General features: G+C 45.9%; 1 protein-coding gene across 1 annotated transcript in view; it reads left to right on the plus strand.

Moving 5' to 3' along the window:
- The window catches only part of MRPS11 (mitochondrial ribosomal protein S11), a 226,598-nt gene that overhangs the window by 111,871 nt on the left and 89,150 nt on the right, over positions 1-25,577 (plus strand). The window lies entirely within an intron of this gene.

The raw sequence follows: 25,577 nt of genomic DNA on the forward strand, positions 1-25,577 counted from the left end.
TCCTCTCTCGTCTGTGCCTTGGCTCATCTCAGACTCTCTCTCTCTCCTGCACTCTTGGGTACACCTCTGCGCTGATCACTTTGCACTGGACTCCTCTCCCCCACGAACTGTCTCCACCTTCCAGCTTCAATCTAATGGTTCCTGCCGCTCTGATGCTTTTCATTCCACTAGCTTGTTCACTCTGTCTCTGTGCCAATGTCCAATTAACTCCCTCTGCTCCCACAGGTTAGTCCACGATCTCTCCTCCGTCTCTTCTAAAAGGCATTACTTCAGACTCCAGCTATTCACACCTCCTCCTGATAAGTAACTGCTTCTGACTGCTTCCTTCAGTTCCAGCTCACTATTCAACTCAGCTCTCTCCAGCTTGAACTCTCTCTCTCTGTCAACTCCACTCCACTGCTTTCCACTCCTCCACCTCAACACGACTGACTGGCTTCGCCACCTCCACTCGACTCCTTGGCTCCACCACCTCAACACGACTGCTTGGCTCCACCACCTCAACACGACTCCTTGGCTCCACCACCTCAACACGACTCACTGACTCCGCCTCTGCACTTCACTGATATAGAATGCTGTTTCCTCATGGAAAGTTCCAGCCAGCAGCTTCCTCCCACCAATCCCATGCACCAGGCTCCTTGCGCTAGACGCTCCCACAGTGACCAGTCTGCTTGTTTCTTCTAGAGACCTGAGCCCGGGAACAATTCCTGATTAGATTCAGCTCTGGCCGGTTCTCTCCGGTTCGCTTAGGGCGAACAACAGCCTTAACTATAAACTTTAACTTTACCCTGAAAAGCCTCTCAGCTTCATCAAAATGGAGTCCCTCTAGCTCTAGGCCTGTAGGCCTGAAAGGGATGAAATGCCCCTTAGCTCTGTCAGAATACCTACATAAACCATACCAATGTGTCTAATATGTCAAAGCCAATAGGCAATAGACAGGTTAAAGTCAAGCTATCATCATATTAAGCAGCTATCCTCTTCTAGGTCTGGAAAAAAGGGCTTAAAAGGGCCAACACAGGCTAAGAATACCTATACTAGATGTGAGCAAGACTAATGATCTATATCACTGCTAAATAGAGCCAAAAACCCTGCCATAACATTCCACCCTTAGATCCTTATCTTGCGAACATCAATAAACAACAACATCCATATAAACAAACATCAACACCATCTATCAACAAATCAAAAAACTAAAAAAACTCTCTAAAAAGAAAGACAACTTAAGGAAATTCCACCTGAAACTCAATTGTAGGGAATACAAACCTAACAACCAACTAAAAACAAATCAAAGCACCCTTGACTTGAATGCTGAAACATATCTGAGATTGGATCTGATAACAACAGAAACTAACCAAAGCATCCTCAAACTAAATGTGCCTCAACTTCTAGTGATAACTGGTGAAATCTAGTGATGTAGGGACTTATGTGTTGAATGAAAACAGCAACGGGCCTAAATGGGGCCTACCTACTTCGGACAACTTAAGCCTAAATGAGGCCTACCTACTTCGGACAACTTAAGAACTAAATGTGTTTCAACTTCTAAAGAGAAAACAACAAAGGGCCTAAATGAGGCCTACCTACTATAGTCAACTTAAGCTAATGATGACTCATGAAATCTATAGGTGTAAGGGCTTGTTTGAGGAATAAAAATAACAATGGGCCTAAATGAGGCCTACTGACATTTGTCAATTTAAAGTGAAATCTGAGAAGTAGACATAACAAACTGTTCTCAAGGTCTGGACAAACATTAATACATAATCATACTAAAAGACACACCTCCCAGGACAATCTAAAGTCTAGGGTAACCACCCTTTGATCAATCAAGGTGAAAATGTAAGAACAGTAAAAAACAACCCCATTTCTACAAGATAACTGGTGTATATATATATCACTTAGTTTCTTCACACTGTGGAACACATGTGTGCACCACCATTCAAAAAAAAGTCCTTCATTGGCAAAAACTGTTTTGAAGAAAACAGGAAAACTATAACAGGTGACATGTTTGTGTATTTTCTTAAAAGTGGGGCCTGCTCGTAGTGATTGCAAACATGGGAATAATGCAGGCCAAGGAATTATGTAATCAAATCCATTTGCGAATCTGTCACAAATTAAAACATGTTTGTGTTTTTTTTTTTTTAAAGTGGGGCCTGCTCGTAGTGATTGCAAAGAATAATGCAGGCCAAGGAATTATATAACCAAATCCATTTGCTTTGTATCATCAAAAAAAAAAGAGTCCAATGTCAATTTTGTTGATCACTGTAGGTCACCACCCTGCATCTTCGGTATCCGGACACTTCCTCCGATGCGGCCATTCACCACCCTTCCGGTCTGGTCTGGTCTGGTTCCATCTTCCAAAAATAATAAACTAACATAAAAACATGAAAGTAAAAATCTAAAATAATAAAGGAAGTGGGGGGGGGGGCCCACGCACCAACACCACAACCCAGCAATCCTAGGGACAAGAAAACAAGTATCATTAATCTTGCATGACAAAATTTTCCATTTAAAAAAGCACCCCGGGTGCCTTTCATTGGTGGGAAAAAAAAACTTAATTAATTAAAAACATTCTTCTAAAGTCAAGACATAATTAAAATCATATATTTTTTATTATTAGTTTGGGCAAAATCTAATTTTTTACATACACAGCCAGAAGGGCCTATTTCATACACTAATCCTTTATGGGACAGCCCCTCCCTTCAGAATACGCAGGAGCCAGGCTGCAGTGTGAAGCAATTTGAATCACTGCCAAATGATGATCTCACAGCAGGAGCAGGGCACTGCAAGCCTCCCATTCCCTGATCAGAGAAGCCCGCCCAGGCCCACTGCCAAGGGCCAAGAGTGTGCAAGAATCCTTTATCAGCAGGCAATGAAGCTGCCTGCATCAACAGCCAGGAAGAACGAGTTCCCCCACCCTTACATAAACAAGCCGTCCGCGGAACAAAATTGGATTATGGCCAATCAAAAACAGGACAAGCTGCAGCCGAAGCCTGCAGAGGGAAGAAAAAAAAAACTCGTCTGCACAAACCAGCTGGTCTGCCAAGGTCGACAAACAAATTCCTTGTAAGCTTGTTCCCAGGCCTGATTCCACTAACTAACGAAAGCTAGCATTTTAGAAAAAAAAACAATTCTATTACAATGTACTGCTACTTAAAAGCTCCAGTTTCTAAAAAGACTTTTGTCTAACTAATTCAGCTAAAGGCAAGACAATTAAAATAAGGGCACTTATTTAGAAAGGGGCAACTAAGTTTTGCACACAAGATTATACAGTCTGCAAAAAAAAAACCGAATTAACATGGACCATTGTCAGCTGTTGAAAGAGAAATAATTTTAAAACAACATAAAATGCAGACACATTTCACCATTGAGTTTCGTTCAACCAGGGGCATCATGTAATTTTGCATTACAGTGTAATTAAACATGCAAGCTATTTAATCCAACCTAATAAAAGGGCCACATTCATACATTAATAAACAGCCAATTATTTTCTAACTGAGTTGGATAACTTACCAAGTCCGGTTTTGCTGCATACAGACACATTTCACATTTTACATTTTTTTCAAAAGCACACGGTTGCCTTTCACTAATTAAAAGCACATGTTACCATGCACTGTCGGGCAAGATTGATTATTCTCAACCTGTGATCATTGCAACCAGCACATTCCTTTCTAGATGGAAAACCCTCAAAGAAATAATTAATGAAAACAGCCCCGTAGCGTGCACTCTAACAGGGCCATCTTTTTAACATTTCACTCATTTTAAATCATGCATTCAAAAATGATTCTCCACATGTCAGTGGATGCATATTAAGAAGCGCATTTAAAAGAACACAGCTCTCTCCGTGCAAACCCTTATCTCAATCCGACCGGTTGATTTATAACCTAGCGACCCCTACGAGCCAGACACATGAAATCAACAATTCCAAGGCAAACCCACACAAATTCGTAGACGCATTTCAAAAAGAATGTGAAATGAACAGAACCCTTCGCAAAGCACAAGATGGTACCTTTCCGTCAAGAAGCTGACAAAGCACGTAGGCAGACCAAGGAATCAAAAAAAGTCAAAATCAACCCATCAATACTTAAAATAATTCACTGACTTTTATAGTCAGGTCAAATAACCATGCGTGTTGACAGCATGTTAAAAATAAAGACTGCCATCTCAATTCAAGATATTAACCCTTTGGCAGCACAAGCACAATCATCCCCCAATGACTCCGGATACATGGGAAAATCATGAACTCATCTCTTCACGTTTACAGATAACACGTACACATATTTTCAAAACGTTATCCCCAAGCACCCGAGAGAGATCCAGCTCTCTCCTGCCAAACGTAATGATAACATGCTCCATCCAAGCCATGACCACATGGCGCTATTCACAAGCCATATTTACAAGACAAGCTCTTCACAAACAACACATCCAAGGCGCAATGCACAAGGAACACAGCAAATCAACATAAGAACATGCACCTCACAAGCCACATTAAAATGGCGCTATTCACAAGCCATATTTACAAGACAGTAAACAAACTCAAAAAATGACACGCTTTTCACAAGGAATATATCCAAAGCACCATTCACAAGCAACACAGCAAGTCAAAATGAGAACCTACACCTCATAAGACACATTAACATGGCGCTATTCATAAGCCATATTTACAAGACAGTAAACAAATTCAAAAAAAAATGACACGCTTTTCACAAGGAATATATCCAAAGCACCATTCACAAGCAACACAGCAAGTCAAAATGAGAACATACACCTCATAAGCCACATTAACATGGCGCTATTTATAAGCCATATTTACAAGGACCTATATTCAAAGAACTCCACAAATCATAGTACAATGAACACATTTTACATTGCACAGCATAAGCAAATGCAGCAAGCAATTTAATGGGCAATTTAAAAGCATTTTTTACACACATTTATACAATTGGACCATCACAAAGATGTAACTGGCTCCCTCATGTAATGCCATCCTTCAACCCTGACAGTTTAAACACCAAGATGAAAACCATTCCTTCCACCCTGAATAAGCCAAATGCCATGATGTAATGCAATCTCCTCACGCAGCAACTGTTCAAGCCCATAGGTCTCACAGGCTACATAAACTGCAACATTACGCCAGATGGAACCGTCGCTCAGGGCACTCCCTCAGAACACATGGGAAACTCTCTAAGCACATGGCAAGGTCACACAGGTTTCGTAAGCTGTTCGTAGACGCCAGATGTTATGGCGTTCATGGCACTCACTCACAACACATGGGAACCTCTCTAAGCACATGGCCAGGCACACAGGATAAGTAAACAGTTCGTGACGCCAGATGTTATGGCTGGATTTTCTGATTAGATGGGATCAGCCCCTAGGAGCCCCTCCAACCCAGCCAGAACGTAATCACATCCCTCCTCAGGACCAACTATCCAGGCACCTGGGTACCTACCTGAGGATGGGGAACTCGCAATATACAAGCTCATTGTGATGGAACGGCCCGTAAAACCCTATCTGAGGACCCAATCCCCCCTATCATGCCTTGTCGGACACCCCCGGGACTGAGTTTACCTCACCGAAACGCCAGCACCGAGACAGGACGCCGAGCAACCTCCATCACCAACGAAACCCCGCCCTTCTCTCTCCCACAGGAGCCAACCCGAGCAACAGGAAGGGAGGAACCATATCCAGCTGACCCCGGAAGTCCCGCCCCCCTGGCAGAGTCAGCACAGGATAAAAGCCCGGATTCAGCACAACAAGCTGTCGGAGTTTCGTGGCAGGACCCTCTGGCTGGAGACGGAGAAGGTGACCAGACGTGCGAGGAAGAAGTGTGGACAGAGGAGTGGTGGAGTCCCTTGGAGGTGGCTGGAGAGCGGCCGTAACTCACTGGAGAGTTACGGCGGACCGCGTGAGTGCCTTTTGCCTCCTTTATCCCTACTCACTAGGAGTTCGTGTTAAAGTCCCTGTATATAAACCCTCTCTGCATAGTCTCACTACCCTTGCACTGTATTATAAGTATATAGCACCTCACTGTATAAAGCCCTTCCGTTACTCGCACACCCCACCCCTGCACCCTCTCTGTTACCCAAACCTGTGTTCCTTATTCCCGGTACCTTCCTTTCCCCACTGTCCGTTTCTGACCCCGTTCTTGCACTACCTGGGTGAAGGTGTACAGTTGAGTCTCTCTGTCGACTCGATCAGACTAACGGTCCTTTGTTTCTTTCCTCTCTTCCGGTCCTCCTGGGAGTCTCCCCGTCATCGAAATCTACCCGGACCATCTGCGGACATCACGAAGAGGAAGAAGCGACGCCTCTGTGTTCATCGCCTGGTGCCACACCCTCGACCTGTTGGGACTATCTATACTGTAAATCTAGAATAAAGACCAAATATTGCCCACTACATACGGCCTCCTCGCCTGCTTTTCCGGCCCGCTACACTCACTCCACGACATTTGGTGTCAGAAGTGGGATCTGCTGGAGGTATGGAGGCCGTAATAAAGAAGATGGCAGAGTCCCAAGAACAATTCGGGAAACTTATGGAGCAGTTCATGAAGACTGCCGAAGACGACAGAGGTCAGCTCCACGATGTTCTGAAAGGCCAGGGGGCGACCCATGAAGATACCATGACAAAGCTAGCAGACGCCCTGGGCCAACAAAGACCGATGACCTCTCTTCCCTCTGTCGTTCTTCAGAAATATGTCCCTGGAGAAGATCCGGACTATTTTTTCACAAACTTTGAGAGGATAGCTCAAGCCGCCAACTGGCCTGCTGATCGGTGGGGACAGTATTTGGGTCCACTCCTCACCGGTGACCTCCAAGCGGCCTACCAACAGGCCAATATCCAGGGCAACACTCCCTATGCTGACATTAAAAGGTGCATCCTAGAACGCCTTGGCATTGATGATGATACTTACAGGGTGAAACTTCGTCAGGCCAGGGAAAAGCCCCAAGAGAATCCGAGAGCACTCTCCTTTCGGATCCGCGATCTCGCCAACCGATGGTTGAGACCCGAAACCTCTACCAAGGAGAATATTCTGGAGAAGATCTATCTGGAACAGTTCCTTAATTCCTTGCACCCGGCTACCCAACGCTGGGTGAGGCAGCACTCCCGACTCACCCTTGAGACCGCTATAGAGATAGCGTCTGCATATAGCAGGGCACAAGAACTTCAGCGGGGCAAAGACGACCACCCCCACAGGCCCCTGCCTGCTACGTCCACTCGCCCAACCCGGCCTCCCCAAGGCCGTCGACCTGAACCACCACCGCTGTTTCCCTCCCCCGTAGTGTTCCGAACCCCGACTCCCGGACCCCAGTGTTATTCCTGTGGTGGGTTCGGACACATTGCACGGATGTGTCCCCAGAAGGAGGAACCGATGGAGGTCGGTTTCGTCAGGAACTACCTGTGTAACCCTCCCGGTTACACGCCACCGCCGTTCTATTGTCCAGTGTCCATAAATGGTCAGCCACTGAGGGCTCTCGCCGATACTGGATGTCGACAGAGTGTTCTACGACCCCAAGACCTTGTCCAGCCTCTAAGCAAACCTACTGGGGTGGTAGCCATACAATGTGTGCATGGAGACACTAAACAATATCCCACCACTCAGGTACGAGTCCAACATTCCCAAGATCCCGGGACCTCTCTCACCGTGGGCCTTGTGCCCGCATTACCGGAACAAGCTATTTTAGGGAGTGATTATCCGGGACTTCCAATGCTCTTAAAAAAGACTTCCGACTCCCTAACTCAGTGGTGGAAAGAGGCGCCCTATCCCGAGTGTCCCGATCAAGTACCCGAACCCAAACCCCACAAACCGAGGAGTCAAAAGAGAAGAGAAAAGAAAGAACACCTCAGCGCTTATCCTGCTATTATTGACGAACACCCCTGGCAGACTGACCAAGAGTTCAGGGCCGCCCAACGAGAAGATCCTCTGCTACAGGAGGCGTGGGGAAAAGCACTTGATCACGAGGACCCCTTACAAGTAGGTCCTTATTTCATTAAGAAAAACGGGTTGTTATATCGAAAAGGGGGGACCCAACAGAATGCTCAGTTGCTTGTTCCCGGCCCCTTTCAAGACAAAGTCCTTTTTCTGGCACATAGTCACCTTTTGGGGGGTCATTTCGGGGACGAGAAAACCAGCCAAGCCATCTTGGAGAAGTTCTATTGGCCGGGGGTGTATCAAAGGATCAAGACTTACTGCCGCGAATGCATCATATGCCAAAAGAACAGTCGACACAGACCACCCCGTGTCCCGTTACAACCCCTCCCTGTCATAGATGTTCCCTTCAGTCGCATTGGGACGGACATAATCGGTCCCCTCTTGCCCTCCCGTAGCGGGTGTCGCTATGCCTTGGTCATAGTAGACTACGCCACCCGCTTCCCGGAGGCCATACCCCTCCGCCAACCTACCACACAGGCAATAGCGAAAGCCCTGATCTCCTTGTTTTCGCGGGTTGGCTTCCCGCGGGAAATCCTCACCAACCAGGGCACCCCATTCGTTTCAGCCCTTATGAAACGGGTATGTGCGGAGTAAGGAATCAAGCAAATCCGGACCTCTGCGTATCACCCGCAAACAGACGGGCTCGTAGAACGATACAACGCCACGTTGAAACAAACATTAAAAAAACTCTTGGGCCTCGAAGCGAAGAGATGGGAAGACATGCTTCCGTTGGCCTTGTTTGCGATCCGTTGTAAACCTCAGAGCAGCACGGGGTACTCCCCATATGAATTGCTGTACGGACGAGCCCCCCGTACCCTCCTAGATATGGCCCAGGAAGCCTGGGAAGCTGAACCGGACCGGACTCGTCCACTCCCAGAATATATGCAAAACCTCAAGACACATCTGTCTATGATTCGCGATATTGTCAGACAAAACTTGGTGACCGCTCAGGACAACCAAAAGAGACAATATGACAAGGGCACTCGCAGTCGGGTCTTTGCTGTCAACGACCTAGTACTCCTTATGATGCCCTCGTCCGACCAAAAATTATTGGGACAATGGCAAGGACCCTACCCCATCCTTCGGCAGGTAACACCCGTCACGTACGAGATAGAACTGGACCCTACCCGAGGCACCACTCAAATCTTTCATGTTAACCTGCTAAAAAAGTGGGAAGGACCCCGTCCGGTGCTGTCGGGAACCAAGAAGAACCTCATCTTCCCTTTCGACCCTTGTCTAGATTCCGACCTTAACCCAGTACAAATTCAGGAACTTCGCCACACCTTGGAACCCCTGAAAGGCGGCTTCTCGACTTCCCCTGGTCGAACCACGGTCACCGAACATAGGATTGAAACCGAACCAGGGAAAGTGGTCCGCCTGAGGCCGTATCGAGTGCCAGAGGCCCGTAGAGATGTCATCCGTCAGGAAGTGGAAGTCATGCAACAAATGGGAATAATTGAACCCTCAGTCAGCGAGTGGAACTCCCCTATCGTATTGGTACCGAAACCTGACGGCTCGGTCCGTTTCTGCATCGACTTCCGGGAGGTCAACAAGGTCTCCAAGTTCGACACCTACCCCTTACCCAGGGTGGACGAAATGATCGAAAGAATAGGGCAAGCAAAATTCATTTCCACACTCGATCTCTGCAAGGGGTACTGGCAGATACCCCTCCGGGAACAAGATAGAAGAAAGACTGCCTTTTCCACCCCGGATGGGTTATATCAATTCCTGGTCATGCCCTTTGGACTTCATGGCGCCCCCGCCACCTTTCAAAGGGCCATGAACCAAGTCCTGAGACCCCATACAGCTTACGCAGGCGCGTATCTGGATGACATCGTCATCTTTAGCGACAGCTGGCCCCAACATCTGCAGCACCTTTCCAGTGTTATCAGCTCCTTAGGCTCATACGGATTTGCCATCAACCCGGCCAAAACCACGTTGGCCGCGAAAACAGTGAAATACTTGGGGTTTCTTCTGGGGGACGGCCTGATCAGACCCCAAGAGAGCAAAACGGCAGCCATCCGATCCCTCCCGTTTCCACATACAAAGAAAGACCTCCGAGCCTTCCTAGGACTCCTGGGGTATTATCGGCGCTTTGTGCCCAACTTTTCTCAAAGAGCGGCAGCCCTCACGGACCTGTTGAAAAAAACAAACTGCTCAGATGAACAACTCAGGAATCCCTCCTCGGAAGCCTGGCATGCCTTTACAGACCTCAAAGAAGCCTTGACCTCGGGTCCTGTGTTGGTTCCCCCCAATTACTCAGTCCCTTTCATCCTACAGACAGATGCATCGGACTACGGCTTAGGAGCCGTATTGTCCCAGAAGGATGCCCTGGGAAACGAACGACCCATTCTGTTTGTGAGCCGCAAACTCTTCCCCCGGGAAAAACAATATGCGGTGGTTGAAAAAGAAGCTTTAGCCATCAAGTGGGCGGTGGAAAGCCTTTGGTATTACCTTGAGGGTAGAGACTTCATACTTTATACAGATCACGCCCCTTTGGAGTGGATGGCTAGAAACAAAGGGCAGAATGACCGGGTCCTGCGGTGGTTTTTGTCTCTCCAACCCTTCCATTTTCAAACCAAACATAGAAAGGGTTCCGATCAAGGTAATGCGGATTTTCTGTCCCGGTATCCACATTCTCCTCCCATTACAAGAAGGACAGCTAGGGGAAGGGGATGTGATGGAACGGCCCGTAAAACCCTATCTGAGGACCCAATCCCCCCTATCATGCCTTGTCCGACACCCCCGGGACTGAGTTTACCTCACCGAAACGCCAGCACCGAGACAGGACGCCGAGCAACCTCCATCACCAACGAAACCCCGCCCTTCTCTCTCCCACAGGAGCCAACCCGAGCAACAGGAAGGGAGGAACCATATCCAGCTGACCCCGGAAGTCCCGCCCCCCTGGCAGAGTCAGCACAGGATAAAAGCCCGGATTCAGCACAACAAGCTGTCGGAGTTTCGTGGCAGGACCCTCTGGCTGGAGACGGAGAAGGTGACCAGACGTGCGAGGAAGAAGTGTGGACAGAGGAGTGGTGGAGTCCCTTGGAGGTGGCTGGAGAGCGGCCGTAACTCACTGGAGAGTTACGGCGGACCGCGTGAGTGCCTTTTGCCTCCTTTATCCCTACTCACTAGGAGTTCGTGTTAAAGTCCCTGTATATAAACCCTCTCTGCATAGTCTCACTACCCTTGCGCTGTATTATAAGTATATAGCACCTCACTGTATAAAGCCCTTCCGTTACTCGCACACCCCACCCCTGCACCCTCTCTGTTACCCAAACCTGTGTTCCTTATTCCCGGTACCTTCCTTTCCCCACTGTCCGTTTCTGACCCCGTTCTTGCACTACCTGGGTGAAGGTGTACAGTTGAGTCTCTCTGTCGACTCGATCAGACTAACGGTCCTTTGTTTCTTTCCTCTCTTCCGGTCCTCCTGGGAGTCTCCCCGTCATCGAAATCTACCCGGACCATCTGCGGACATCACGAAGAGGAAGAAGCGACGCCTCTGTGTTCATCGCCTGGTGCCACACCCTCGACCTGTTGGGACTATCTATACTGTAAATCTAGAATAAAGACCAAATATTGCCCACTACATACGGCCTCCTCGCCTGCTTTTCCAGCCCGCTACACTCACTCCACGACACTCATATTATTAAAAACACCACTAAATCTATAGGGATACTAAGAATACTCACTGATTACTAGGGATATCCATACCCTACATCACACTTATATTCACATCAGTTGGTCTCGCGGCCACCCCGACCCAGACCGGTCTACCCTAGGGCAGATATGACACACAATCCGGTGCGTCTACACATGGGCCTGCAGAACCCAATGCTCCCTTTTCCAAACGGTTCGCAATCCTGCAAACCTACACGCCAGTCTCCCACCTGACGCTCTCACTTATTCAAGCCACAATCTTGTGGGTATACACGCTGGTCTCCTACCCAACGTTCTCACTAACGCCGCATATCAACGACGACCACATTCCTATGAACACCTTTATATATATATATATTGGGAAGTCTCTTCACTAAGGGTCTGCTACTACAATATTAGGAGTTAGCCAATTAATATAATGTACCTCTTATTCTTGGCATCATAGGTCCACTCACTCCCTATTTATGTGATCACCACTTACCTGATTGGGATTACTCATCCATTCATGTACCTAGTAAACACCTAGGAGATATATTTACCTAGATTGAACAAAAGTATGAGACACATGCCAGTTTGCTACAAACTGGGGGTTATTTTATTAGAACAATATAAACATTTACACAGATCTGTAACTGACAAAGACTATAGGTAGAACACACTGCTGAAAGAGAAAAGATTAGCAATGCAAAAGCCTAGGGAATAAAGATAAGATTAAGATGCAAGTGTAAAGTAAATTAATATAACAGGAACGCCTTCACCTGATTAGTGTGAAGTCTTGTTCTAGCTGTCATCTGGGTTCCTCTCTCGTCTGTGCCTTGGCTCATCTCAGACTCTCTCTCTCTCCTGCACTCTTGGGTACACCTCTGCGCTGATCACTTTGCACTGGACTCCTCTCCCCCACGAACTGTCTCCACCTTCCAGCTTCAATCTAATGGTTCCTGCCGCTCTGATGCTTTTCATTCCACTAGCTTGTTCACTCTGTCTCTGCGCCAATGTCCAATTAACTCCCTCTGCTCCCACAGGTTAGTCCACGATCTCTCCTCCGTCTCTTCTAAAAGGCATTACTTCAGACTCCAGCTATTCACACCTCCTCCTGATAAGTAACTGCTTCTGACTGCTTCCTTCAGTTCCAGCTCACTATTCAACTCAGCTCTCTCCAGCTTGAACTCTCTCTCTCTGTCAACTCCACTCCACTGCTTTCCACTCCTCCACCTCAACACGACTGACTGGCTTCGCCACCTCCACTCGACTCCTTGGCTCCACCACCTCAACACGACTGCTTGGCTCCACCACCTCAACACGACTCCTTGGCTCCACCACCTCAACACGACTCACTGACTCCGCCTCTGCACTTCACTGATATAGAATGCTGTTTCCTCATGGAAAGTTCCAGCCAGCAGCTTCCTCCCACCAATCCCATGCACCAGGCTCCTTGCGCTAGACGCTCCCACAGTGACCAGTCTGCTTGTTTCTTCTAGAGACCTGAGCCCGGGAACAATTCCTGATTAGATTCAGCTCTGGCCGGTTCTCTCCGGTTCGCTTAGGGCGAACAACAGCCTTAACTATAAACTTTAACTTTACCCTGAAAAGCCTCTCAGCTTCATCAAAATGGAGTCCCTCTAGCTCTAGGCCTGTAGGCCTGAAAGGGATGAAATGCCCCTTAGCTCTGTCAGAATACCTACATAAACCATACCAATGTGTCTAATATGTCAAAGCCAATAGGCAATAGACAGGTTAAAGTCAAGCTATCATCATATTAAGCAGCTATCCTCTTCTAGGTCTGGAAAAAAGGGCTTAAAAGGGCCAACACAGGCTAAGAATACCTATACTAGATGTGAGCAAGACTAATGATCTATATCACTGCTAAATAGAGCCAAAAACCCTGCCATAACATCCACACCACTGTTATTTTGTTTTTATTTTTTAATGGAGCCATAAGGAACCGTGCTCTGTCAAGTGGCCGAGCAGAACAATCGATCAACCTCGCAATCAAATCTGTGCATACCGCTGTATATATGTGATGTAAATAAGATGCAGACCACAGGAACAGGTAAGCTGTATGAAAGCTTTAATGCAGCACAGAGATTAGTAGGTCAGCTCCCCGTCCAACCAGCGCTCCAACTGCCAACAGGGCGAAGGAGAGCTCCAGAACCCAGAACACAAGGAGAGATGTAGAGTGCTAGCCCAAGGAAGAAGCAAAGCACTGTACAACATATCTCCCCTCCTTGCAAGGAAAGAAAACACAGGAAAAGGAAAGAAACACTAATGCACATAGTCATTCAAGTACATGGGTGGGCGACGGGAGCGAGAGCTCCTTGAACAGACATCAAATGAGGAAGAGGAAGAAGAAGCAGGAGTACCAGGTACAGAAGAAGGAACAAGAGAGGTAGGAGCGGAATCAACTACAGAACTACTATGATAAGTGCATAAAGAAGTGGAGGCATCGCCACCACCCACCTCCCCCCGTCCAGCAGGCAAGGGGATGGGAGAAGAAGGACCACCAGAGGACAGTAAATAACCATTACAGCCATCCAGCTGGGCAGGAAACAGGTCATCAGAAGAAGAATCTTTACGTTTCTGGTAGAGTGCTACCCTACGGTAATTCCAGCTTTCACCATTGGCCAAAACAATGAAGTGAGGAAAAACCCTCTTGACTCTGTAGGGACCCCTAAACTTGCTAAGACCCTTAGCAAGTCTCCCCGGCTTAACCTTAACCAGGTCACCCACAGAGATGGGCAAGGGGGTGCTGTCATGAATTAAGGGGACATCACTACCAGAGCCCTTCAACCAAGCAGGGGTCAGTTTACTTACTGGTGTGCGACCACGCATTAGTTCAAAAGGAGACTTTTCACCAGTCCTATGGGGTGTGGAGCGATAAGCCCAGACCAGTTCCTGGACACGCTCATCAGAAAAGCAGCCAGACTCTACAAACATCTGAATCACGCCCTTACGAGGCGATTCACCCTTTCACAAAGGCCATTCCCCTGTGGGTTGTAAAGACTAGTCTTCTGATGCCTGATGCCACAATCATTAACAAAAGAAGCCATTTTCGAGGACGTGAGTTGAGTCCCATTGTCTGAAATGAGAACAGAAGGATACCCTTCGTTGATAAAGATACCCTTCAGAAACTTAATGGTGGCATCAGTAGTAATCTCTTTTACAAATTGTACACACAGCCATTTTGAGAAGCAATCAATAAGAACGATTGCAAAGCGGTGGTCTGTAGGTAGCTCACTCCTCCAGAACCCAGAACACAAGGAGAGATCTAGAGTGCTAGCCCAAGGAAGAAGCAAAGCACTGTACAACAATATGCTTCTCACAAAGCATTATGGGCTGAAGATCACCTGAGACGCTGCCCTCAACTGGAAGCACTGGCTGCAGGAGATTGAGATTCTGTGGCAGTGGGTAGGCCACCATGCAGGGCCATGTCCTTTTCCTAGAGGGAGGTTACTTTGACAGTGTTTTGGAAACCTGGCCCCTCAGTGTCATTCTGAAGTGCGCACACTACAAGCTAGAGCAGCAAACATGGGTCTTTACCAGGGATGAAAGCTATACGATGGGAAATAGTGATAGCCCCAATGGAGCAACCCTTAGCACCAGCAGTGGTGGAGCCCTCAGAACATGGAGGAGATGCACTAGGGGCATACTCCCCCTCCATCTTGAGTGGAGTGGGCGCCTGGAACAGCACCGCTTCCTTTTAGCTGGACAGCTAGTTCTAGCCATCCTTGTAGTCCAATTTCTGTGGATGTCCACGCATGACAGCTTCTTCTAGCGTCCATACCCCTCTTAGGAAGTTGGGCCGGAGACGAGCCCTAATATAATTGATAAAGAGAGCAGGGATGAGTTTGTGGTATTTGAGCCTAGAGCTGTCGACTTTGGAACTGGTGACCAGGTTTGAGGCTCATCATTGGCTCAACTTCCTGTGATTCTGGGTAAATCACTTAATATCGCCATGTCTAAAAAGAATGAAATATAACTTGTGTAATGTAGGCAGTCTAATATCTTTGGTTGAATTTGTGCTTTATAAAACTGCAAATAAATCTTCTTTCCAGGACATCAAACTCTGGGCATCATGGGTGGATGTAGTCTGCTTTCTCCATGATGTTGGAATGATACAAAATACTAAACCACTTTGGGACTGCAAATCTCATGCAACCCTCCAACAGCTGGTAGTAGTCCAATAGAACCTCTCTTTAGGATAGAATACACACTGTCTGCTCAGTGAAATCTCAACATTGGGGCACAGCCAAAGCCCCTCAGCTGGTGATTCTCACGTAATTGTCTGGTTACTACTGCGCTGACAAACCAGACCATAGCAAGCCTGAGTAAGGTATGAAAACAGTATCAGATTTAGAAAGCATGAAAAAGGCCTGAAAGAGTGAGGATTGATTCAAGGCGAGGCAGTCCCGGTCATAGACTCCAAAGAAGAGGTTTGTAGCTAGGCATTTATATTTATTTTTAGATTCCTGCACTGTTTCTCAGTCATACATCAATGTATTTTCCCTTGTAACAAAAATTAAAGGGGCATTCTCTCATATACACACACAAATATATACACGTCATGCCATTGTTTTAATACATATGAATGTCCAATTGAAAGAGTAGGATGCACACAATTTTTTTGTAACATTTCTCCAACTTGTCAAAACGTAATTCCAAGAGTGCGTGCAGATTGGAAATGGTGCCACGCCCAAATGGCACCGGACTTAATAAACAACATTTGAAAATGGGGCGACATCTCACCCCACCAATCGCACAACTAAGCACGGCAAACATGTATGCCAATTTTTATGTGTATACCAATTTTTCGCAGTACTCCTTTAATCTATCATTTTCAACTTTCTCCCTTTTATTTTTCAACAGTATTTTGAAAGTGGTGGGTGGATACCTTGTTCGTTTGTATGAAAATGATGATGTGAGACTCTAGAACGTTACGAAGCGTTAGAAGGATAAGTAAATTAAGGGGTACGAACTGAGATAGTGATCGGGTGATGGCATAAGAAATGTTTGAAAATACCAGTGAATGTAATAACAGAAGTATTATCTATACTCTATACTACTATTATAAAGAGAGAACTTGCACCTTTTGGCCAGGTAAACTCATGAACCACAGCGCCAATCTACACACCCGATACATCTATGAAAATGTCAGGGTGTGTAGATGGACATAGACGACATTAAATTTAAAAAAAAACGCAAATTAAAAAAGTAAAATTTGTAACCAAAGTAGTCCCCTAAAACAAGCGCCTGCCGCGACGTAGCGCTGATTGCGACCTAGGCGTAACGTAATGACGATATGCGGGGAGGAGCGGTGACTTGCGGCGAGGAGCGGCGGTGAAGTCCGGAGCGGGCGGCTCAGGTAAGGCAAAGGCAGGCGAGAGGTGGGAGGCGGGCGGCGGGCGCGAGGCGGGAGGCGGTATGGCAATGTCGGGGCGGGCGGGAGGCTGAAGGCTCAAGGCGGGAGGCGGTATGGCCAATGTCGGGGCGGGAGGGATGCGGTCTGGGCAATGTAGGGGCGGGGGGGTGCACAGAGGCTTAAAATGCTGCCCCCAGCCCCCTTCTGCCCCGGGCAAAGCCGGGGCGGGCTGCTAGTCTATACTACTATAATAAAGGAGAAACTTTCATGCTTTGAGGCGGGTAAACTCCGGAACCACTGTGCCAATCTACACACCCGATACACCGTAGAAATCGTCAGGGTGTGTAGATGGCTATAGGCTATATAAAGTTTAAAAAGAAACCTTATTTAAAAAATGTATTTTAAAAAAAAAGTAGTCCCCCCAAAGTAGCGCCGGCCGCAACGTGCGTGCTCATGTCGAGGAGCGGCGTCAGAGGAGCGGCGGACATGGCGCGGGGGAGGAGCGGTCACGTGAGGAGCAGCGAAAAGGCCAGCGGCGGTGCGACCAGCGGAGAGGCGTACATGGCGCGGGGGAGGAGCGGCGGCGGACAGGCGGTGAGGAGCAGAGCGGCGAGGAGCTGTCAATCAGGAGCGGCGGCGGAGGTAAGCAGGCGGGTGTCGGGCCAGGCGGGGGACGGGGAGTTACAAAAGGCAATGTCGGGGCAGGCGGGGGTCCGGGAATGCGGTGGACGGGGACTAACACCTCCATTGACTCAGGCCAGGCGAGGGTCGGGCCAGGCGGCAGGCGGGGGACGGGGCGGGCGGGGGCATGGGCTGCTGGGCAATGTCGGGGCAGGCGGGGGTAGGGAGAAGCCTGAAAGCTCCCGGACAAGGTCGGGACGGGCTGCTAGTAAGTGATAAATCAGATGAGGCCAATGAGGGAGGATTATAATATACAGAGTTTTATGTTGTACATTTTACGTAAAAAGTGGGTTGGTACTGATTTAAGAGGGACAGACGGAAGAAATGTTTTACAGGCTGTTAGGTAGAAAGTATAGACAGGAGACTGCTGGAGAAAAATAGGGTGATTATAGGAATAAGGCTCGAACGTGATTTCATTAGAAGACATTGGCGCGCCAGGGGCAGAGTGGGATACTAGGCACGATGTGAAGTATGGGTTTATTTGTTTTCAGCGCTTAATGTGGTATATATTGTTGATTGTGAGTAAACTGCATATAATCTAGGGAAGGCACAATATGACCTTAAATGTTAACTGGTGTTGTTTCATTGTTCATTTACAGTGACCCCCGACGAAGGGCGTTCACAGCCCAAAATGCATAGTTTTTTTACTGAATAAACGCTGCTTCAAATGAACCGCGCACTAATCGTGTTCTTTCAAGAGGTCCGGATGGACACTGGTTGAGCAGTCGAAATTTGAAAAATGGCATTCCATATCCTACGTGTGGATTCAAAATACTGTTGAAAAATAAAAGGGAGAAAGTTGAAAATGATGGATTAAAGGAGTACTGCAAAAAATTGGTATACACATAAAAATTGGCATACATGTTTGCCGTGTTTAGCTGTGCGATTGGTTGGGGTGAGATGTTGCCCCATTTTCAAATATTGTTTTAATAAAGGCACCCTTCCTGTATTCCCCGCTGAGTCCCCTCCAGTTGCTTCACCAGAAGTGACTGATCCTGTCGTATTTTGCGCCCTGCCTTTGGCGCATTGGGGGGGTCCGCTCAAAAAGAGTCTGGAACATTATGGGCAAACTTTGTGACTTCTTCCAAGGGATTGAATTTTTTTCCAGACCGCCGCATCCAAGCAAATCACCGCGCAGCCGCAGCTCATGACTTCATGGGGAAACCAGAGCATTGTATCGACGTGTCAGTGCAGATTGGACATTGGGTAATGCGGCTGAGCGTTGGGGACACAGGTCGGGACTTTGGTTTAAACTGCAGTGGTATGTGCCTGTCAACCGAGACTCCCCTTTCAAAGAGCTCCGTACCATTACTTCCAGTGCTTAATGTGAGATTAAGCCATGGCGGGATACTTACTCAACTAGCCAGGTGCCTGCTGGGAACTGTGGTTCGCCGATACGAACTGCAGCGAGGTTCCACCAATCAATATGGCTCAGCTGGACTGAGGCAATTAATGCGGGAGCAATTTGCATATTTAAAGCAAGAGGTCGGCGGGACATCTAATTGAAATATGGCTTTTGATAAAGGCATTGCGCCGAGACGCGTCATGCCATTGTTTTAATAAAGGCCACCCTTCCTGTATTCCTCGCTGAGTCCCCTCCAGTTGCTTCACCAGAAGAGACTGTTCCTGTTATATATGAGCATTTTTGAAGCACGACTAAAGAACCTGTTTTAGCAGAGCTATATCAAACAATGGAATGATTATACAACCTATGCGATAAAATACTATGTACCACACAAGAGAACGCTATTGCAAGTCACTGATGAGTTTTAGACCTGATAGAGAAGGCTAAAAATTGCCTTCCTTTGTAAGGTTGCGCTAAAACATTTTAACATATGTTTGTCAGTTGTTTCATTCCTTAATGTACATAGTAACACCAGTACTCTCATCAAAAGGATTATGTCCTTGGCGTGTTGTGCCTACATTTGAAAGAATATTTCATATGAAAGAGTGTGGTTGCAAATAAGTAGACTAAATGTGGAACTCGTGGTGTGAAAATAAACACACAATACACACCTAGTAATTTATTGCAACAACGTATTATATGCAGTTTAATGGAAGTAAATTTAAAAAATAGCTATAGTCCACATTGTTCAGTAAAATTTCGAAAAATCCCCTTTAATATTCTTAACCATAGACGTGCAAACAGTCAATGTTCTTTTCAGAGAAAAAGTTAGAAGAACAGAAAAGCTGGTTGTATTTTTCATCGTTCAAATAGCTGTTTTAAATCTGCTCCATCGAATGCCTTTCAAACTGTCTGCTGGTGCTGGCAGAAGGCGCTGTGGCATGATAATTGAAGTGTTATAACTTATTTCAGTTGGGTAGTTGCATCCTTTCCTTATAACAGTTGGGTAGCTATATCCTTTCCTTTTAAAACATTAGGCAGCTTTTTATAGAGGGATTGAAGGCTTACATGTATTATAGGGAGATTTCAGAGAAACTAAAATGCACAGTGGCCAAAGGATTGATATATTACTGTGCATACCGCAGGTATATGCGAAGCAATTAGAAGGAAACCGAAAAAGCCTCTACATTGCTTCTGAAACACTGAACAGCAATAATTGGAAACTATAAAGCCTTCAAAATTATGATGTAGCAACTGCTGCCCCTATTGTGAGAGCGAATGAGTTGTCTCTCCCATCAGAAAGGAAGGGCAGGCACCTGTTAAAACACCATTCGCCAGTGTACTTGTTACAGTTCACAAAACGTGAACCACTATCAAAATGGTAAAACTGAACATTTTGGTTTTCAGATGGTGAAATGACTTGTTGAGCACTTGTGCAGAATTGATCAAATAGTTCTAGAAGTACTTAAGTGCTCTGCATGAAATGTGATTCTGGTCTTGTTCATACTGTGCAGATTGCAGGGATCCACACCTTTAGTAGTTTTCACTAATTGGCACCCTGAGCAGTTATCTAGACAGAATGGAAAGAAAGGAATAGGGATGCAGCTGAACCACCCTCTTCAGGCGTGGAGGGGGTACTCCAGTTTGGGGTTGATATACAGCTAATTAGAAGGGCCGAGTTTGTTGGAACTTGTGCTGTCGATTTCTACATGGTGGCTCATCTGTAGATAAATGCATGCCTGTATTGCATGAGCTGATAAACTATATGCTTTATATCAGCACTTAATTCCCTGAACCCAGGCGTATTTAAAGTAGGTGAGACCTAAAATGTTCATGTTTGCTTTTCAAATTTATTATTTTCACTTGCATCATTCGAAAGATTAGCAACATCGATGTTAAAGTTATTATTAAACCTATCTTAAAATCAAATATTAATATTCAGCTGTGGGTGCACTTTCTTCACTGACGATACCACATATAAAAAGTGCGAGTTGGTTACCACAGCACATGCAGTTTAAATTTACTGAATGGGATGCTTGTGCTTCACTGTGAGTTTTTGCATCTCTCTGGCAAGAAATAATAACATGAATATAGTGTAGTACACACAGTTTCCAATAGGCCACTGAACAATGTCTCAAGAGAACCAAGGAGGAAGGAGTCTGTCATGCAGTGAGCGCAAAATAATGAGAGACTCAGTAGTACCATAGGTACCGGATTAGTGAGCTTAATTCTCTAAACTGCAATCTAGAAATCTGAAATTCAATAGGTGGACTCTCGTTAAATGCCTACAGTTGTTTTACTATCTGGAAGACCAACCTGCGCTCCAAAGTGGGTTTTCCAGGACCCTGGAGACATTTAAAGTGCATCGCAGCCAACATTAAACAGACCTTCAAGCTCACTAGCACATGCAGAAAGCGCATACTGGGAATAATGTATTGAAAGTGAGTGACATGTTATTTGAACTCCATCGTCCCATACTAATAGATGTCTCCTAATCGTGCACAAAATACATTTCCATAAGGGGCATTGAAACAATAATTAAACTCCTGGAAGACAAAACCGGATGGAGAGCCTCCAAATGTCCTTTGCTGCGACAGATGCTGACATAATAATGGCCGCTTTGTTAGGAATACTATGTAAATGAACCACCAAGGTTGCTCATCTCACTAATAGAATGTGGGAGCATTTTATTTGTTAGTAGTAACTCATTCTACCCCAACCTCAGTTCGTTAGCGTTCTTGGTAGGTTTGATCATGATGTCCATTGTGTTTATATTTTGCTTCTCTGAATTTTCCTTTAGCTGGCCATCTCGCTCAAATAAAATTGCCAGTAAGCTTCAAGTTGTATAGCATCTGTCATGAACTAAACCTTGAAATGGAATGTCATTAGATATTGAACGAAAACCACATTTCATTTCAGTTACCACTTGCAAATACATGGAATGTAGCAAAAGTAAAAATGTTTTTTGCCATACCACCATAATGTATTAATAATGAGATATAAACGAGTAACCTAAACCCACACAACAAATATTTAAATTACATAAAATCTCATGAAGGTAGCCAGGCTTACCGGATGCAAACCCCTTCTAGACTGGGGCCCACAACTTTACACATTTTCTCCTGTTTGGTATATACTGAATGATCTCAAATTCCAAACCACAGGCAAGAATTCATTCCTTCCATCATGCCTTGAATCTGGTTACTCACTTTGTAACCATGCCTTAGCAATGCAACTGTTGCTGCATATAAGTAAACCTCAACAGATTACAGGGTATTAAGCTAAAAGGACCCAGCATGATGAACTGTGGATCAACATTGCCATCATGCTCTAACAGATTATTTAACTTATTGAATGATGTAGCTCAAAATGGTAAAAGGATAAGGCTATGTGCAAAGATATGGGTAGCGTCCGCGCCTGGCTACATTCACTGAAAGAACTAAGGTTGCTCTAAAGCCCATTCTAAACAAACTGTAGGGTGTATAATATATATTGTATAACATCTTAAGAGAATGAGCTTTAAAGTGTGACACATTAAGTGTACTTTGGGCCAACTGGACACTAAGGGCCTGATTTAGATCTTGGCCAATGGTTACTCCTTCACAACAGGGTTGGATATCCCATCTGTCGAAATATAAATCCCAAAGGATATAATGGGATTTATATTCCGGTAGATGGGATATTGGTCACCGTTGTGACGGAGTAAACCTTCTGCCGAGATCTAAATCTGGACATGAGTCTTATATTCTCCAAAGACACAGGTAGGCCTAAATTCTTAGTCCATTTAGTCACCAGTTGATGAAAATGGCTATCATTAGAACTGCAACTAGTAAGAGTGTGATACAAGATACTGATAGAGCGGCATCTAAGCATTCTACAAAAAATGTTACTATGACCGATAGAGATTTTGTTAGCCGAAAGACAAGCAACAAAGTCTCTAAGCTGTAAGTACCTAAAAATGCTCTTACAATGTGTGCCACAAAGATGCCGTAGAGACCAGATTGAAAGAAATACCCCTTTGGAAGACAATTGACCGAGTTGTTTTATACCAGTCTGATGCCAGCACTGAACATAGCCTTCTTGCATTTGCAACAGCATATTTGGATTTTGGACGTTAGCAGGTGCTCTAATTGAAGGTCAAGATATGCCAAGCATTTTATTAGAGTACCAAATCTTATGAAAGACAAAACGTGTCTTAAATCTGGTGTGTTTGAAATAGAATGTATCAATCAAGCTCTGCAACGGTGACTGGGTAGAACTAAAAATCCCATGCTCTGGAAAAAAGACAGGACAATTGCCAGTCAAACATACCCATTATGGGCAAAGATCTCCAACCAAACAAGGAGGGAACGTACAACCATACCGAAAAAAGGGCCATACCACCCAGCTTACATGCCAACTGCAGAAACCAGATGACACATCGAGGTTTGTTTATAGACCCATATGAATCTTTGCCAGCTGGCCTCAAACCTTCTTTAAAAAAAAACTCAGAAAGATATAAAGGTATGGACCTAAACAGATACAATAACTTTGGCAGGATGACCATTTTAATCAAATTACACCTCCCAATCAGCCCTAAATGAAGCGTTTTTTTTTGTCTTCATTTGTCAAAAAAGTTGAAACTTGCAGATAAAATTGGTTTCCGACTTTTTTTTCAGGCATACAGTACGAAGGGTATCCGATCGCTCCTTTACGGAGGGGATGTATTACATCTCGGGCCCTCGATTGGCCTAGACTCTTTTCCATTTTCTCCGATCGTACAGATGCACTCGGATTCTCCAGCCCAGGGCTGCCAATCCTTCTTGGCCACTCCTCAACAATCCCTGACAACTACTTCTTAATCAAGCTATTCTAGGTCTTTTTTTCCCCCCAAATAAAACTGGAAAAAAGGCCTTGAAGTTTCTTTATCCATTCCTTCTTAAACTCCAGTGGAATCTAATAGAATAAGAAGGTACATTTGGGTAAAATTTATATTTTTAAAAGATTGGCCTTGCCTAGGAAGCATAAAGGGAGAAATTCCCACTGTTGTAATTGTTTTTTGACCTTAGAGGTAACCTTGTCAAAATTTGTTTTGGCTAAGGATTCGAGATTCTGGACCACCTCAATCCCTAAATATCTGATAATTTGTCTAACTGAATCACTCTTATAGTTTGTGTTCCATTGCATAATCTCTGTCTTTGCTGGGTTGATGGCGTATCCAGATAGTTCACCAAGTTCACCATGTGGAGAAGTGTGGCTCACTGGTTAGAGCGGCAGACTCTGAAGCAGAGATCAGGCCCGGGACCAGGGTTCAAGTCCCGACGCAGCAGGGTCTTGGGCTCAATGTCCGTGGACTCGATAATTCTCGCCTCGGCGCCTACTCTAATAATGGGTTCCACGCTGCAACTCTGGGCAATAGCTTGCTTAATCTCCACAACGGCCTCTACAACACTGGAATGCCTGGCTTCACCTTGGGGGTGCCCAGGAGGGGCATCTCACAGGGAGAGCCAGGAAGGGTTCCACAGCGTTATACAGCGCCGGGACGCCCCGTTGGGGCAGCTGTGTGCTTTACAAAATACACTACAAACCTTTCCAGCAATCCCCATATGACTGCAATTGACTCATGTAGCTGACCAGTAAATATCATCAGGTCGTCTGCATAAAGCCCAATTTTCTTTTCCCACCCGCTACAGGAAAATGGTATAATGTCCCTACATGCACTTAATTTAATGGTGAGTGGTTCGATATACAAGTTGAATAATTGGGGGGGAAAGAGGGCATCCCTGCCTTGTGCCCCTACGTATTTTAACCTGCCTAGATAAATTGCCATTCACTAAAATTCGGGCGGATGGGTTTTTATATAAAGCCTTTTTTTATTTTTTTATTTAATTTGAAAAAACCTTTATTGAGGACAAAAAGACATGAATCACAGCATACCTCCTACATCCGCAGTCGGGCCAGCATTGAGATGTATCAAATGTGCAAATGATATAGCAAGAGGGTAGGGGATTACACAGCAAGCCGCCTAAAACCCTTCCGGGCCTGCCGTGTTAGTGTTAGTTGGAATATTGGGCCGTAAGGGCAGTAGTAGCATTGCAGTCGTATGTTGACAAACATTAACAATAACTTAATGTGGAAGTGGGCATTTCCACTAATGCATTGTGATGTAGTGGTGTGTGCCTAAGGTGATGGTGCATTCCAGTCAATAGAATATTGAGTAGTGTGAAGAGTTGTCCCATGTCCTCCTGTGGGCGAGATGTGCGGGCGAGGGTGATAAGCCCTTCTATCAGGTGTTAGTTGCCCATTATGGTGTCACAGCGCCTGTGTCAGCAGTGTGTTCCAATAAATAGGTTTGCAAGGGACCCCAGATGTCTTTTGGCCGTGATGAGGGGGGTTGAAAATCCACGTATGTATGCAGTTGCTCTTGACAATAAACAAGGTCATGGAGCCAGTCCTTGTGCGGGAGTGTCTTGCTGCAACAGTACATGCAGTAGGGGCATAACTGGGGGTTCAAGAGCGAAGGTGGGTGTGATGGCCTTCACATCCTGGCGGAGTCTAATGTAATAGAAGCGCTCTAAGGGGGAGGGGTTTGTATCTTTAAAAAAAATCCTCACTAGTGCTGAATTTCCCTCCTG

This window comes from Lissotriton vulgaris, unplaced genomic scaffold (genome assembly GCF_964263255.1).
Source record: "Lissotriton vulgaris unplaced genomic scaffold, aLisVul1.2 SCAFFOLD_2332, whole genome shotgun sequence".
Classification (NCBI taxonomy): domain Eukaryota; kingdom Metazoa; phylum Chordata; class Amphibia; order Caudata; family Salamandridae; genus Lissotriton; species Lissotriton vulgaris.